The sequence below is a fragment of the Lissotriton vulgaris genome, chromosome 1_1, assembly GCF_964263255.1.
Source record: "Lissotriton vulgaris chromosome 1_1, aLisVul1.2, whole genome shotgun sequence".
Taxonomy (NCBI): Eukaryota; Metazoa; Chordata; class Amphibia; order Caudata; family Salamandridae; genus Lissotriton; species Lissotriton vulgaris.
In genome coordinates this window covers 1,906,024,455-1,906,038,869 of record NC_141685.1, presented here as the reverse complement: position 1 = coordinate 1,906,038,869, position 14,415 = coordinate 1,906,024,455, and the positions used below count along the sequence as shown (strand labels likewise).

General features: G+C 42.6%; 1 protein-coding gene across 1 annotated transcript in view; it reads left to right on the top strand.

The window, feature by feature from the left end:
• The window catches only part of NELL2 (neural EGFL like 2), a 1,025,546-nt gene that overhangs the window by 149,514 nt on the left and 861,617 nt on the right, over positions 1-14,415 (top strand). The gene's annotated exons all lie outside the window — the stretch shown is intronic.

Sequence of the window (14,415 nt, the reverse complement as noted above, 5' to 3'; positions counted from 1 at the left end):
CTGTTAAAAGGAGTATATTAATGGTTGTGCTGGCTGCAATGATGCTAGGAGGATATTTCAAAAGATTTGAGTTACATGGGTCAGCTATTGTGTCGGAGATGCTATTAGCCTTCGTTAGTTGATTGGTTTTAATTACAGAGAAGAATTTAGTTTAAAGGTGGTGAGGGCAAGATTCAGCAAGAATGAAAATAGGATGTATTAATTGACTACTTTCAATTGAAAGTGATCTCAAATTTGTTATTGGAAGGAATTAGGTTACTGGTTGAGGAGGTTGAACCCCTTCTCAAGCAGCCGCCACAATTCCTCTCAGTCACAAGCAACCCCTACATTAACTTGTGTTCACCCATCAGGTATCATAGCACAGGGAGGACAGTGAGGCTTAACTCTGAGGAAATGAGTAAAGTTTTGTGCAAATTTTTAAACAGTAATACTGTGTGAAAAAAATATTTAAAGGGCCCAGGGCTGGGGAGGCAACACTTGGCAGGGTAAACTCACAGATGGAAGAGTCAAGGTGCAGGAGCAAGGTTGTTGGAGTCTTCTTTTACTGAGTACATTCAACTTGGGCGCACTATGGGGTTCTGGGTTCAAGAGGTGCAGGTCCTGTCATTCTCACTCAAGCAGGGTGCACCAGCAAGAAGGTCAACACAGCAAAGCAGCAGCCCCACAAGCTAGAAGTCCATCTGGGCAGCAGTCTGGCAGAGTGGAGGCCTTTCAACAGCTCAGCAGCCCTTCTTTCTGGTATCCACTGGTCAGAATGTATTGGAGGGATAGTTTCTGAGGTCCAATATTTATACCCGCTACCCTTTCTCCCTGGACTAGAAACAAGCATTCTAGGACCGGTTTCGAGGTTTCACCCCTCATCAGCCAGGATAGCTTGACTCCAGTGGCTTGGAGCGCACTGGACCCACTTCTGGGCATGCCAGACCCACTCGGTGTGAATAAAGCAAATGAAACAATTGATGGGCAGAATGCAGAACAATGTCATACATTCACCCCAGTACAGATATCTCCGCCTAATTCCATTGTTTATTTGCTCCACATGCCATTCCAGTTCGAACCCAGCCATATGCAAATGAGGCTTGACCCTGTGCCCAATGGGAGCAGTCCCGTGCGAATTGCCAATGCCCTCCCTGGACTGGAAACAAGCATCCTAGGACTGGCTTTGGGGTTTCACCCCTCATCAGCCAGGATAGCTTGACTCCAGTGGCATGGAGAGCATGGGACCCACTTGCCCAGCCTTTGCTCTGACTGCTCTATGCCAACCTACTAGAGTGTGAGCACAGGTTGTCTAATTGTGTATTTAGCTTGCCCTGACTAAAGTGGTGATTCCTGTCTGGGTGCATACCTCAGCCAACTAGGAATCCCAGTTCTAACACACAGTGAGTAGTAACAGCGCTTTGATTTTTGACTATTGCTTTATACGTTCTGTATTGTTGGGGAAACCTTTTTTCTCTAATATCTTTTGCCGGTTTTGTGTTTTTTTATACCTGTACATGCAAATTGAACCAGACAACATTTCATTGGCATTGAAGTTTTCATGAGCTTTTGGGTGGGAATAATTTAGTGAATATTTCCTAGCCTCATCATTGGGTCCAGTGGCTGGGGCAGCTGATAATTCTGATTCACATCAGTCAAGGCTGAGGTTCTTCAATGTTCTGGTAAGCAAAATGTGTTGCCGCTTGGTGGAGAAGACAATAATATTGGGAAATAGAATTTGAAGTAAGCTTAGACAAATACACCACAGTAATTGAAGTAATTTCGGTAATTCTGAGTTACTCTTTTATGCAGAATTACTGCTATTTTCATGATTATTCCTTCTTGCATAGTTAAGAGTTATTTGGGTGAAAAATCCTTACATTTAGCGAGTGGCTACCTGCTATTTGTGTTCTGTTGCATTTAGTTCCATTTCGTACTGTAAAACATATCCTCGCATCCATTTTGAATGTATGGAGGCATTTTGGTTCCTACAAGTAGAGCTAAATGCAGAATTACTCTTGCATAATTCAAGCATAATCAGGCTGAATTGTTAGGTAATTCTGCATGATTAACCTACACATGCAAATACTGATCACCCTGAATGCTGATCCACACTAAGCTCAGATTCACAAACTGTATGGTCCATATCAACCCCTGGATGCAAACTAACCACCTCCATCTTAACGCGAGTAAAACTTTGATCATCCACTTCGGGAAGGCTAGTGAATTCTGGTCTAACTGACTGGTGTCCTCAGGATCTTGGACCCTCTCCGTCCCCTAATCATGTAGTTCGCGACCAAGGTATGATGATCGATAACAAACTGTCCATGAAAGACCATGTTAACCATGTAGCAGGCATTTGTTATGGATTAATACCGAGCCTATGCAAGGTCTTCCAATGGGTTCCAATTGAGTCAAGGAAACCGCTTGTGCAGGGCCTACTAATCAGCCAGGGTGAATACGGGAATGCTCTTATGGCTTCCATTAATGAAGATCTTCTCACTAAACTTCAGGTGCTATAAAATACTGCTGCCAGACTAGTACTAAATCTACTGTCCCTGTCCTCGTCAGCTCCAAGCCTGAGAGCCATCCACTGGCTTCCCATCAGGAAACAAATCAGTTTTAAGGTCATCAGTCTGGTACATAAAACCATCCCCAAGAATGGGCGTAGCTATATGGCAAAAAATCTTACCCTGTACCGCCCAACAGAACCCTTAGTTTAGGAACCAAGTTCCTCCTTAATACTCTTAGGATACGCACTGCCAGGAATGGTTGGAGATCGTTCTCACATCTTGCTCCAACTCTGTGGAACTCACTCCCCTTGCAGTTACGCATGGCCACTGATCATCGCCTGTTTCGAAAAAGGCTAAAAACCGTCTCTTTTGATCACCTTTCCCTCTTCTGCTGTAGTTTCCGCCTTCCATCCATGGTTTTAGCTGGCGCTCTGAGACCCTTGGGGTGATATGAGCGCTTAATAAAACCTTGTAACATAAAATCTTGTAACAAGTGCGTAAAATACTCCCACCATTAGTTTGAAGTAGATGTTGGGGTGATGGTTCTATGTGATGGAACTGTTTCCTCTAACATAGTAACTCATTCTCAGGCCAACATCCTATCAATACTATGGTCTTAGAGTGAATAGATCCAGCAAGATAGTAGACAGGTTTTGAGGTCTCCTAAAGTACATAGATTAAAATGATCAATAGTGATATCTGAAGTAGAGTCCTGGAGAGCATCCCAGAATGTTGTGTTGTGTAGGGGTATTCGGTAGATGAGAAGGAGGGAGAGAGAAATAGTATGGATGTATGATCATTGCACATTTAAAGACTAACCCTCTGAGTGATGCTGGACGTTGGTAATGAGAATTCAAATACTGCATTTATTCTCCCACCATGTTTCTGTTTTTAATTCTGAAAATAGGTGGCCAAGAGGGATGGTCTCACTTTTTTTCCCTGTCATGATTCTGTGATAATGTGAAAATCCTGGAGTCACCCAGTAGATTATAGATGTGGATTATGGTCTTGCTTATTTATCTTGCATTGATCAATATGCAGACAATGTGGTTGTGGGGCGAACAGAATATCAATGTTCACTGATGGACAGGGGGAAATTAGAGCTCGTTCTTCTCACCGAGGACAAAGGACAAAGAGGTTGACCAGAAGGGTTTGTGGAGGTTCTAGAATTTGATGACTTAGTCTTTTGTGATTGCTCTGGTGATTATTCTGGCTGGTGTGGCAGCAGATATCATGAATAAAGGTGTACAGCTGATTATTCCGGTGATTGCTTAGGTATATGTTCTGCTGATGGTGTGATGTGACTAGAGAGCAGCAGTTGATTGCTCTGGCGATTGTTCTGGCCAATGTGTCTACCAACCCATTCAGTGAATATTCCAGGGTGACAGTAAAGACTGCTACAAACATGAAGCTGAACTTCACCAACAGTGCAAAGTGTTTACTCATCTCCACTGACATGGAGTCACCTGGAGCAGGTCCTGAGATTTGATCCTTGGGTCATCTATTGACACACTCATGCCATATGTTAAAGACTCATCATTTCATCTGGCTTCTTGCTGAAAGAACCGGCACACTCCATGACTATAATAGAACGAACTGGAAATAAGGCGCTCATAGCACTAGAAGCACTTGCGCTGGAGTTCATCCCATCAATAAGAAGATGACCAGCACACACATTTACTGTTCTCCAACACATTCCACAATGGCAAGGAGTTACCTTTGTTGGTCCGGTTGTTGCTTTGAGTTAGTCACAGAAATAGTCAATTGTCTGATATTTTACTATTGTCCACCTCAGTTCAGCTTTGAGCAAGGCTTGCTCATCAATAATCACCTTCAGAAGAAAGGAAGGCAAAACTGGTGGCCCTGAATCATGCATTTCCCATACTACTTTACATCGATTACACCCTAGTTTTATGCTGCCCATCTTCTTCTGCTACCAAAACACTTCTGATGTTTAACAGCTGGCATGACTAAATGATGCTCCCAACTGGTTGCCCGCCAGAGTTCAACTTCAAAAAGGCAAGCCTTCTTGTACCTCCTCTCCCCCCACATGAAAGCAATTTTCGTTGGCAGTGCTGCAAGTTTTTTAAGTATTATTTTCCAGTTAATCAAAAAGAAGTTCCCCACTGCCGGCTCAATAATGCTTGTCTTTTCTGAGCTAATGTTTTGGTGGCGCTGCAACTAAAATATTAAAAGTGTGTTGCAAAGCACTCATCTTAAACCACTATAGGGTGTGTCTGCTGACATCTGTCTTTTATGGTGCTTTTGACACTAACTGTAGCCAAGGCTACCCGGTGGCTTGATGATTTTCACAACAATTATACATCAAGTAGTTCAATTGCCCCTGGCCGTAGCTACTCTCAGGGCTTTAAGTGGGCCAGGTCTTGCCGGTGCTCAGCACCAGCAGTTCTCAAAAGCAGGTCCTGAGACGGGTCCCTATGGAGCTCTCCATTTTTGCCCTCAAATCATAACTATTCAGCAGTATGTTATAATGTCAAGTGTATTTGCATATGTTCCCCCTTGAGTGTTTTGTGGTAGATTGTAAAGCGAAGAGAATTCCAAGCGTGCCAGTTGAGCCTGGCATCTTGAAGATGACTGATGCCAGGTTGTGTCTGCAATAAAGCTTTGTTTTTTATTGCGTGTTGGAGTATCGGGTATCTTCCATGCCAGGCTGTGTCTCCAATAAAGCTTTGTTTGTGATTACATGTGTTGAAGTATCGGTGTATCTTTTCACCGCAACACAGTACCACCCTTCAGTGCCTTTAATGAAACTCGCAAGAGACGCGTTATAGTTCTTTCACAGTCTCATCATGTCAGAACTAAAGCATTTTCAATATTACATACAAAAAAGTGGTAGTTGTTGCTTATTTATCTAATGCAACCAATAACCATTGGCTAAGGCAACTGTCCTGACTTCTTGTAGGTGTAATTTTACTTATTCTATTATATATCTGGATGCAATGACAGAAGCAGCAAAATACCAGTCAGGCAGCACAATATGCTAAGGTGTTTTCAAGCCAAACCCTAAAATTACATTGGCCACACCCCTTTGAGAAACCCCCCTCCAGTTTTTCATCCCACTTAAAGCCCTGGTTAATCTCATTGAATCCAGAGGGCTATGGTGTGATCCACCATGAGCCCAAATCAAAAGTACTCAAAAGGTGTTTTACATAATACTCAAATTACCGTACCTGCTTCTGGCTGCAGCCATTTGACTTCTTCAACCATCACTGGAGTCAGATATAAATTTGTATAATGTCCTACTCTATCTGTAGATCCCAAATCACACCCACCACTGGTTAAAATCACTCAGATCGCTCGAGTTTATATTATACAATGACTAATGCCATCCCTTCCAGATCTGAAAAGCAAAGCTGTTGCAATCTGTTCCTTGCTGTACTCCAGGCAAACACACGTTACTGCACCGAGTGACTCAGACGCTGCTAAATGTCACTTAAAATATAGGATAACATGTAAAAAAATACCAAAATCCCCCCAACAGCGTTTTATTCTATCATCTCTTCCCTCTCAATAGCAGGCCGCATACAAGACGCGATGATTCATTTGAGCAAAAGGTGTCTCAAGCTTCAGGGTAGCCTGTACACCCGCGTTTTGTGGACAGTGATCGTGCTCCTACCGCTACCTTTAAATTGACAATCCTTAAAAATTTGCATTTCTCTTCAGTGACATCAGGTGAACTTTGAAAGTGGTAAGGTGCAACACCTGTCTTCAGTAGAACTGAGAGAACGAACAAAGCAAACTGCGCCCTTCCCGGTGGGACCCGTGGAATTCTCGAGGAAAAAAAAAACAACGAAAATTGCTCTACCTGGTGCATTTTACATACATTGGCTAGAAATCTGAAAGCCTTGAATGATTTAAACCAGTACTTTTGGGGTGTATCAAATTACCAGAGATGTTTTAAGGCATTGGCGAAGTGGAGTGGATGGAGTGTATACCAAGGCTATCCAGGCATAGAGGTTAAAGCCTAGCAAAGCACATTTATATGTAACTCGGACTAAACATCTATTATATACTTGTGTATGTGTGCATGAGTGTTTTATGTCTTGGGTCAATCGTTACCAGTTTAACAGTGCAAGAAACTCAATACTGTATATTCTCCTTTCAGGCAGTAATGAGAAGTGAAACAGAGGAAAAAAACATATAATAATATGGTTGTAATGATTTTATCTTGAGAATAACATAAGGTCAGACTGGTTGGTTCTAATTATGGATGTATTATTATATTTGAATATTGAATTGTTTTATATATATTTTCATGTAGAAACAGTGTTGGAACAAATTAGTAGAAAGCCTGAAGAAGGAGGTTGAACCTGTGTGTGCCTCTGAAACGCATCGCCTTTTGGCCTACTTGTTTTAAAAAAAGTTCCTAGAATGCTCATAGGTTAATGTGCAATATATGTAAAGGACTATGAGATGAGATATTAACTGACTGTAATGTGATTGTTTTGCAATGAATATTCATTTATTCATGCTGTATATGTGATTTTATCTTTGTTGCATTTATGTGCTTTTTGTATGTATTTTAATGAGTATTGAAAATTCTTACAAATGAAATATATGCATATATCTTTTTGAACCAACCTAATAAATATTTTTTTAATACTTGACTTTCTGGCAACTGTTACAGTTATTCAGTGACAATTAAATGTTGTTTATGGTGTGAGAGTCTGATTGGAATGCTGAATAAATAACCCAAAGGGAGTTTATTTTAGACCTAGTGTCTTATTGGTGTCCTGCCTCTTTGGTGTGTTGGACCCCTCTCTCTTTTTTAGAGAAGTGGACAATTGCCCAGGGCCCCTCTGGGAAAGTGTCTTTTCTCTCTATTAGACCTCTGTGTAATTTATTTCACTATCTAAACCTCTCTTGCTCTTTGTCCCTGCAGATTTATATAGTGCAAACTTGACTCAAAGGTATCAGGTATAAGTGTGCTTTACAGGAGCACCAATTGCGTTGGGCACAGGGAGATTAAGTGATTTGCCCATAATCTCAGGATGTTGAACGTTTTTGCCCAGAGTCGAACCCAGTTTTTCAGATTTGAGGTTGACAGCTCTAGCTGTTGGGCAACACATCATCTTCTTTGCCTACCTGTACCTCTGGCTCTGGCTCTCCAGGCTCTGTCATTTTAAAGATGTTTGGAGTCTAGAGCAAGGCATACTTTAACTGGGTTTGTGTGACCCTATTAAAGTCTACTATATACCCCCAACAATGTTTGGCATCATGCAAGCTTTGGTTAAAAAGAAAATTGAAATTTGTTATGTACAGGGGGCACTATTAGAACTTGGGGTCTCTAGTTGGCAATGGTATACACCTTTGACTAAATAGGGACCCTTGCTTCTAAGTCAGGGAAAGGGGATTACAGTACTGGATAACCCCTGCTCACCCCTTTTCGTAGCTTGACATGAGCAGACAGGCTTATCTCAGAGGCAGTGTGTTAAGCATTTGGGAATACACACAGAAATACAGTGAAAACACTAAAGATGAACACCACACAGGTTTTATAAAAATAAGTATTATTTATATAGACTTAACACAAGACCACATACAACAAAAATCCACAATACTGTACTTAAGATTGGCTTAAAGAAGGTAGTAGTTCAAGTTGGTGATAGATGCGACAAAGTTCTCACAAAAGTACCTGGATGATTAACGCGAAACAAACAAAAGGTTCGCAGGAAGGAATATGCGTTGGTTCCTTGCTGCTGGGGAGATGATGAGTCGTGCCTCAATGCTTGCGCAGAGTAGGGGATGCGTCTTGTCCCTTACCGGAGAGGAGGTGATGTGTAGATTCTCGTGATGTGTTCCGGTTGTGATGCGACAAGATGGTGCCTCAGTGTAATGCAACGATCCAGTGCGATGCGATAAGATGGCGCCCTTGATGTGATGAATAAACAAAAGAAGAGAGGTTAATGTCTCTAATAAGCCACTTGGATGGAGCCACCAGATTTAAGATAATCGCACCCTAGTTGGGTTTGAAGGAAAGCCCTCACACACCGACCTAGTCAGTGTCATGCTTCATCATCGGGCCCCACCGAAGAGACCTAGTGCCTCTTCGGTGTGCTGCGACGCCAGAAGACTGCGGAGCTGGTATTGTGTAAAGGGTGTGTTGTGAGGATAAATAAACTTAAACTTAAAAGTGTCTAAAGGGTATCTAAAAAAAGTTTATTAGTGATCCCTAGGACACGAATACAAGAGTTCTATGTGTCTGAATTGTAAAGCCAAGGTAATGGTTGGTTTAATTCAGAATTAATATATCATTAGTATGTCAACATGTTTCAGCCTTAGTATTGGTTTGATTTTACCTAGGCATTCGTCAGGACAATGATAAACCCCGGCGGTATGGACTCTCTAATCGTCCACCCTAACCTGGGGACGTGAAAGTGAAAAAATAAAAAGTGTTTAAAGTGCATAAAAATAGGAAGAGCAAATGCTCATTCCAAAAATCACTCCTAGTTTGGAGTGTCTCGGCACCTGTAGAACAAAAAGTACGAACAGACATATAAGACAAACAAACAATTATTTGTAGGGCTATGCCAAAGTACTTTACGGTTCATGGTGTTCCAAATCAGTGGCAACAAACGTGTTCCCAGAATAACTACTAGCGTTAAGCACCATCCACATACCCTCTAGGGATGATAAAACTAGTTCTGGGAAGTGTAGTGAAAATAGTGATTTAAAATAAGCCATCAGTGGCTTCAAGGGGTTAAAATCTCATGGTATGAGTGTTTCAGAGGATCAATAGACAAAGAGTCAGTGACCCCCACACGCAAGTATAATATAAAAACAAGTCTCACTTTAAAGATTGGCGCTATCTGCACCATGGGTCTCAGGAGGGGGGATGGAGTGTCCCTGGCACATCCTAAAGGTAAGAAAACATAGGCTAGAAACATACGGAATCGCGATTGACTTAGCTCGATAGTATGGAGTTGGTCCGATCCTCACTGCAGCATTACTCACGCCCTCAGCACTCTCAGCCCGCTTGTACACCTAGTACTACCTCTACCGGACCCCGACGATGGAGAGCGGGGCCGGTGGATTTGTTTTTAAGGGGCTGTGAAACGCTGTTCGCGCTCTTCCGGGTGGGCGTGGCTACTCCCGACCGAGGCCAGGGTGTTCTATCCCGTGGGCGCGGTCGGTGAAAACGAGTGAAAACGAGGCTTGGATGCACTCGTAGTTATAGCAACCTCGTGTTATTTCTCCAGATAGAGGCTTGCTTTTAGCAGGCCAATCCTTTACAACGAGGCTTGGTTGTCCTCGTTGCTATGGTAACCTCGTTTAATTTCTCCTGACCGAGGCTTATTTTTAGTGGGCCGATCATTGATTTCAGGCTTCGTTTTGTGGATTTTTAAAGGGAATACAATCAAACACCTAATAATGAATGTGTATGGCGGTAAGACATGGTAGTATTTCTTGCCATGCAAGACATTGCATGGTGTTTATTTAACAGCGGGGCTTGCTGTTACGCCAGTATAACACAATTTGAATTGGCTTGTGTGTTTGATTGAGATCTGCTTGTATATAACCGTTTTTTAAGAGAGCGCGGGGTAAATTACGCGCAATGTTTTCTACATGAATATAAATATTATCAGAAACTGGAAATTAGTTTCTTGGTGTTTACAGCATTGGCGTTTGTTTCTAAATGGAGCGCTACTGATCGGACATACATGGTTGGTGACTTTGGCAAACATTAGAATCAAAGGGTTTCAGTTGAGTACAGTGTTCCATGGGATATCATCATTGAGCCCAATGATGTTGGTTCCTAGACGGTACACCCACCGTTGTTCTTTCTCAAAGAGTCTGGTAGGGATGTTTGTGGTACCGGTAATTTTTTCAATTATTGTCCATTTCATATCATTCGGGGTATGGTTGTGTTCAAAAAAATGTCGGCTCAGTTTGGTTGTTAATTTCTTGCATCGGATATTACTCCGGTGCTCACCAATGCGCTGTTTTACCTTTCTTGTAGTCATGCCAATGTAACGTAAGGAACAGGGACAAGTTATCAGATATATCACATTGTTTGAGTTGCAGTTTGTATGGGCAACTTGTGTCCAGATTTTACCTGGTTCCAAAGACAGTGATTTTGTAGCTTCTGTAAGATGGCATATACTACAGTCTGAGCAGGGATAATGTCCTGTGATGGGAGGAAGACCCCATGCTGTTGTGACTGAAGGTGTCTGAGGGTCAGTCTTATGTTTAGGGCGGGTGTGAACCAGGGCATCTCTTAAGCTTCGGCCTTTTTTAAAAGAAAACATAGGTTTTTCCCAGTCTTTTTTTGCTGACTTTATGATGCTCCAATGTTTATTTATGGTTTTTTTCATGTAGTTTGATAGCCCATTGAATGTTGTCACACAAGTGAGTGGCACTGGTTCTTGGTTGTTGACTTTTTCTTCTAGTAGGACTTCTCTCGGCTGATTCCTGGCTCTCTTAAAGCCTTTGTTGAGGATAGCTGAAGGATATCCTCTGTCTTTCAGTTTTTCAGTTAAACTTGAGGCTTGTTCCTTGAAATCAGTAAGTGTACTGCAGTTCCGCCTTAACCTCAGGTATTGCCCATAAGGAAGGTTCTCTTTTAGGGGGCGTGGATGAAAGCTACTGAATTCTAATAAATTATTCTTTGCTGTAGGTTTATGATGAGTTTTTGTGGTTAAACATGTGCCAGATATTGTGATCAGTACATCCAGAAAAACAATATCAGTTTTGCTTGTAGTATTTGTGAATCTCAAATTGTTGTCTAGAGTGTTAATCCACAACAGGAAAGCTTCCAGATTACTCTCACTGCCTGTCCATAATAGCAAGATATCATCAATGTAGCGCTTCCATAGAAGCATTGATGACCGAAATTTTGCAGTTGGAGGAAGAATGTGCTGGGCTTCAAAATCGGCCACATACAGCCCGGCCACACTAGGGGCAAAGGTACTACCCATCGAGGTGCCCGAGCGTTGAAGGAACAGCTTATCCTTAAAAGAGAAAAAGTTTTCTTTGAGTGCTATTGTCGCACAATCAATAATGAATTTTTTGGGGGTTTGATATTCCCATTCGATTGAATCCAATGCCTTCCCCAGGACTTTGATGGTATCGTCCTGGGGGATGCTTGTGTACAAGCTTTCAACATCCAAGGTCACTAATGTGACTGAGTTTGCCTCGAATGTAATGTCTGTCAGGAGATGTAGTAAACTTTTTGTATCTTTCAGGTACGAAGGAGTTGCCTGTACCAGGGGTTTCAAAAATTGGTCACAGAACCTAGAGAGAGGTTCCAGAATTGATCCGATCCCGGATACAATTGGGCGACCTGGTGGTGGTAACCGGTTTTTATGCAGTTTAGGTAGTGTATAGAAATATGGAATGATGTTGTCATTGGTATTCAGAAACTCTGCTTCATTTTTGGAGATGTGTTCATTATCTACAGCCTCTTTAACTAAGGTGGTGATCCTTTTCGTTAGATCAGAAGAGGGATCAGTCATTAATGGAGTATAGTTCCTGTTGTCATTTAGAAGATCCTCACAGGTTTTATCATAATCATTGGTGTTTAGTATGACAATGCCACCGCCTTTATCAGCTGGTTTTATGGTTATTGAATTATCATTTTGTAAAGCTTCTAGTGCCTTAAATTCCGCAGTCGTGAAATTTCCAAATATTTTGGGGTTCTGGCTAGCCTCCAAACCCTTGAAGACTGCCTGCTCAAAGGCCGTAATAGCTGCTGGTACCGTGTGCGGAGGAGGGATGAATGTTGAGTTAGGTCTAAGCCCCGTATCTCCTTTCCTGATTGTGTCGTTGAGATCTGTTTTTCCTTCAAAGAAGGCCTTTAGTTTCAGTTTCCGAAAGAACCCGGCGAGTTCACAATGAAGTCTAAATTTATCGGGTCTTGCTGTGGGGACGAAACCTAGGCCTTTTTCTAGAACTTGGTTCTCCATTGGTGACAGGATTCGTTTGGACAGGTTGGTCACTAGACTTACAGTCCGCTCGTTCCTGGTTGTTGGGCATTGCTGCGCGTGTGGTTCGACACTGAGTCAGCCCTTGATGTGATGACATGAAGACGATGCGTGCACTGCCCAGCACCAGTGCGGCGAACTCTGTAGCTTTGGAGCCGCGACAGGCCCTTTGACACGCTTCTTGGGTGATGTGACGGCGAACTTACAGTGGCGACACTCGTCTCCGGTGATGCATCTGGTAACAGCTTTGACAAAGGCACGCTTCTCTGGTGATGCAGCAGCATCCTCTTGGGGGGCGACATGCTACTCCGGTGATGCAACGTCAACAGCTGCAACTGCGCCAAGCTTCTTCTTGATACGTCGCGCCTCCAGCTCCCAGCAACACGCAGGCTTCTGCAGATAGAATTTCCAGCAAGTAAATTCAGAAGGGAGCTGGTGGTGAAGTACTTTGTCCCTGAGACTTCAGCAGGAGGTAAGCACAAGCTCAAGTGCAAAACAACAGTTGATGGACAGAATGCAGAACAATGTCATACATTCACCCCAGTACAGAGATCTGGGCCTAAATTCATCATTTTTTTGCACTCCACACCACCCCAGTGGAGACATGGCCATATGCAAATCAGCCTTGACCCTGTGCCTCATAGGAACAGTCCAGCCCAAACTGCCAAGCCATGTCTTTCCTGGACCGGAATCAAGCATCCTAGGACCAGTTTTTGGCTATCATCCGTCTTCAGCCAGGATAGCTTGACTCCAGTGGTGTGGAGAGCATGGGACTCACGTCTGAGCATACCCATCCCACTAGGGGTGACAAATGCAAAACAGCAGTTGATGGACAGAATGCAGAACAATGTCATACATTCACCCCAGTACAGAGATCTGGGCCTAAATCCATCGTTTTTTTGCACTCCACACCACCCCAGTTCAGACATGGCCCTATGCAAATCAGCCTTGACCCTGTGCCTCATGGGAACAGTCCAGCCCGAACTGCCAAGCCATGTCTTTCCTGGACCGGAATCAAGCCCTCCTTCAGATATCTCAGATTTAAACTTTAGATATATATTTAACTATTGCAATAATTTGTCTGAAAATATATAAATTTCCCCAAGAAAGACTGAACTTTTATTTTGCTCAAGACAAACTCAATTCCCCAAACACAAACCTGTTGTTTTCATTATTAAAACAGTTTTTTACACCAAAACTCTTGATTTGTTAGTTAATGCATATTTGGTCCTCACATTGCAGCTTGTCATTGTCACCTAGTGTTACTGTTAAACAAGGACATATTTTGCAATGCATGACTACTGTTTATTACAACTAAATACCAATGATGCAAACAATAAGGCTGGGATGTTCGCCCCAGGTTGAGCTGGGATTGCCATTATAATGTCAAGAAAGGTCATGCTATGCCAACAGTGTGTCACTGGTGTCCCCATTGATAGGAGGAATGCCATCAAAAATGTACACAACCACCACAGCCCACAGTATATCATAGGTAGGCCCGATGACAGTCTCAATCCATTCTGAGTAAGCAGAATATGCACAGGCAGCTAATACATCCTCTAGCTCACATCTCTGCCTTTGAGAGACAAAAAAGACAAACACTACTGCTCACTCTCATATTCGCAAAACATGCTCAGATTACCCTCACACAGTCGTCAGTACTCTCACTCAGAAACACATGCTCAAACTCCTTTCATTCAGTGTCCTCAGGCACTCCTTATACTCTCACTTGCACTATCATGCTCCTCTCACTAGCACTTAACATTTCATGGCCTATGGAGATGATTGATTCCCTCACTGACAATCTATCACTTTGTTTAATTTCATTTCTGGAGCTCGAAAGTAGAAAGACCAATTTCTCATTGAATGTATGTCACGGGTCATGGTTTATTGCCTCAGTACCCCTTCTCCACCATCCTCTTCTTCTCTATACTAGCATTTCTCAAGGTATGTGCAATCCTTCAATGGGATACCTTTGCATT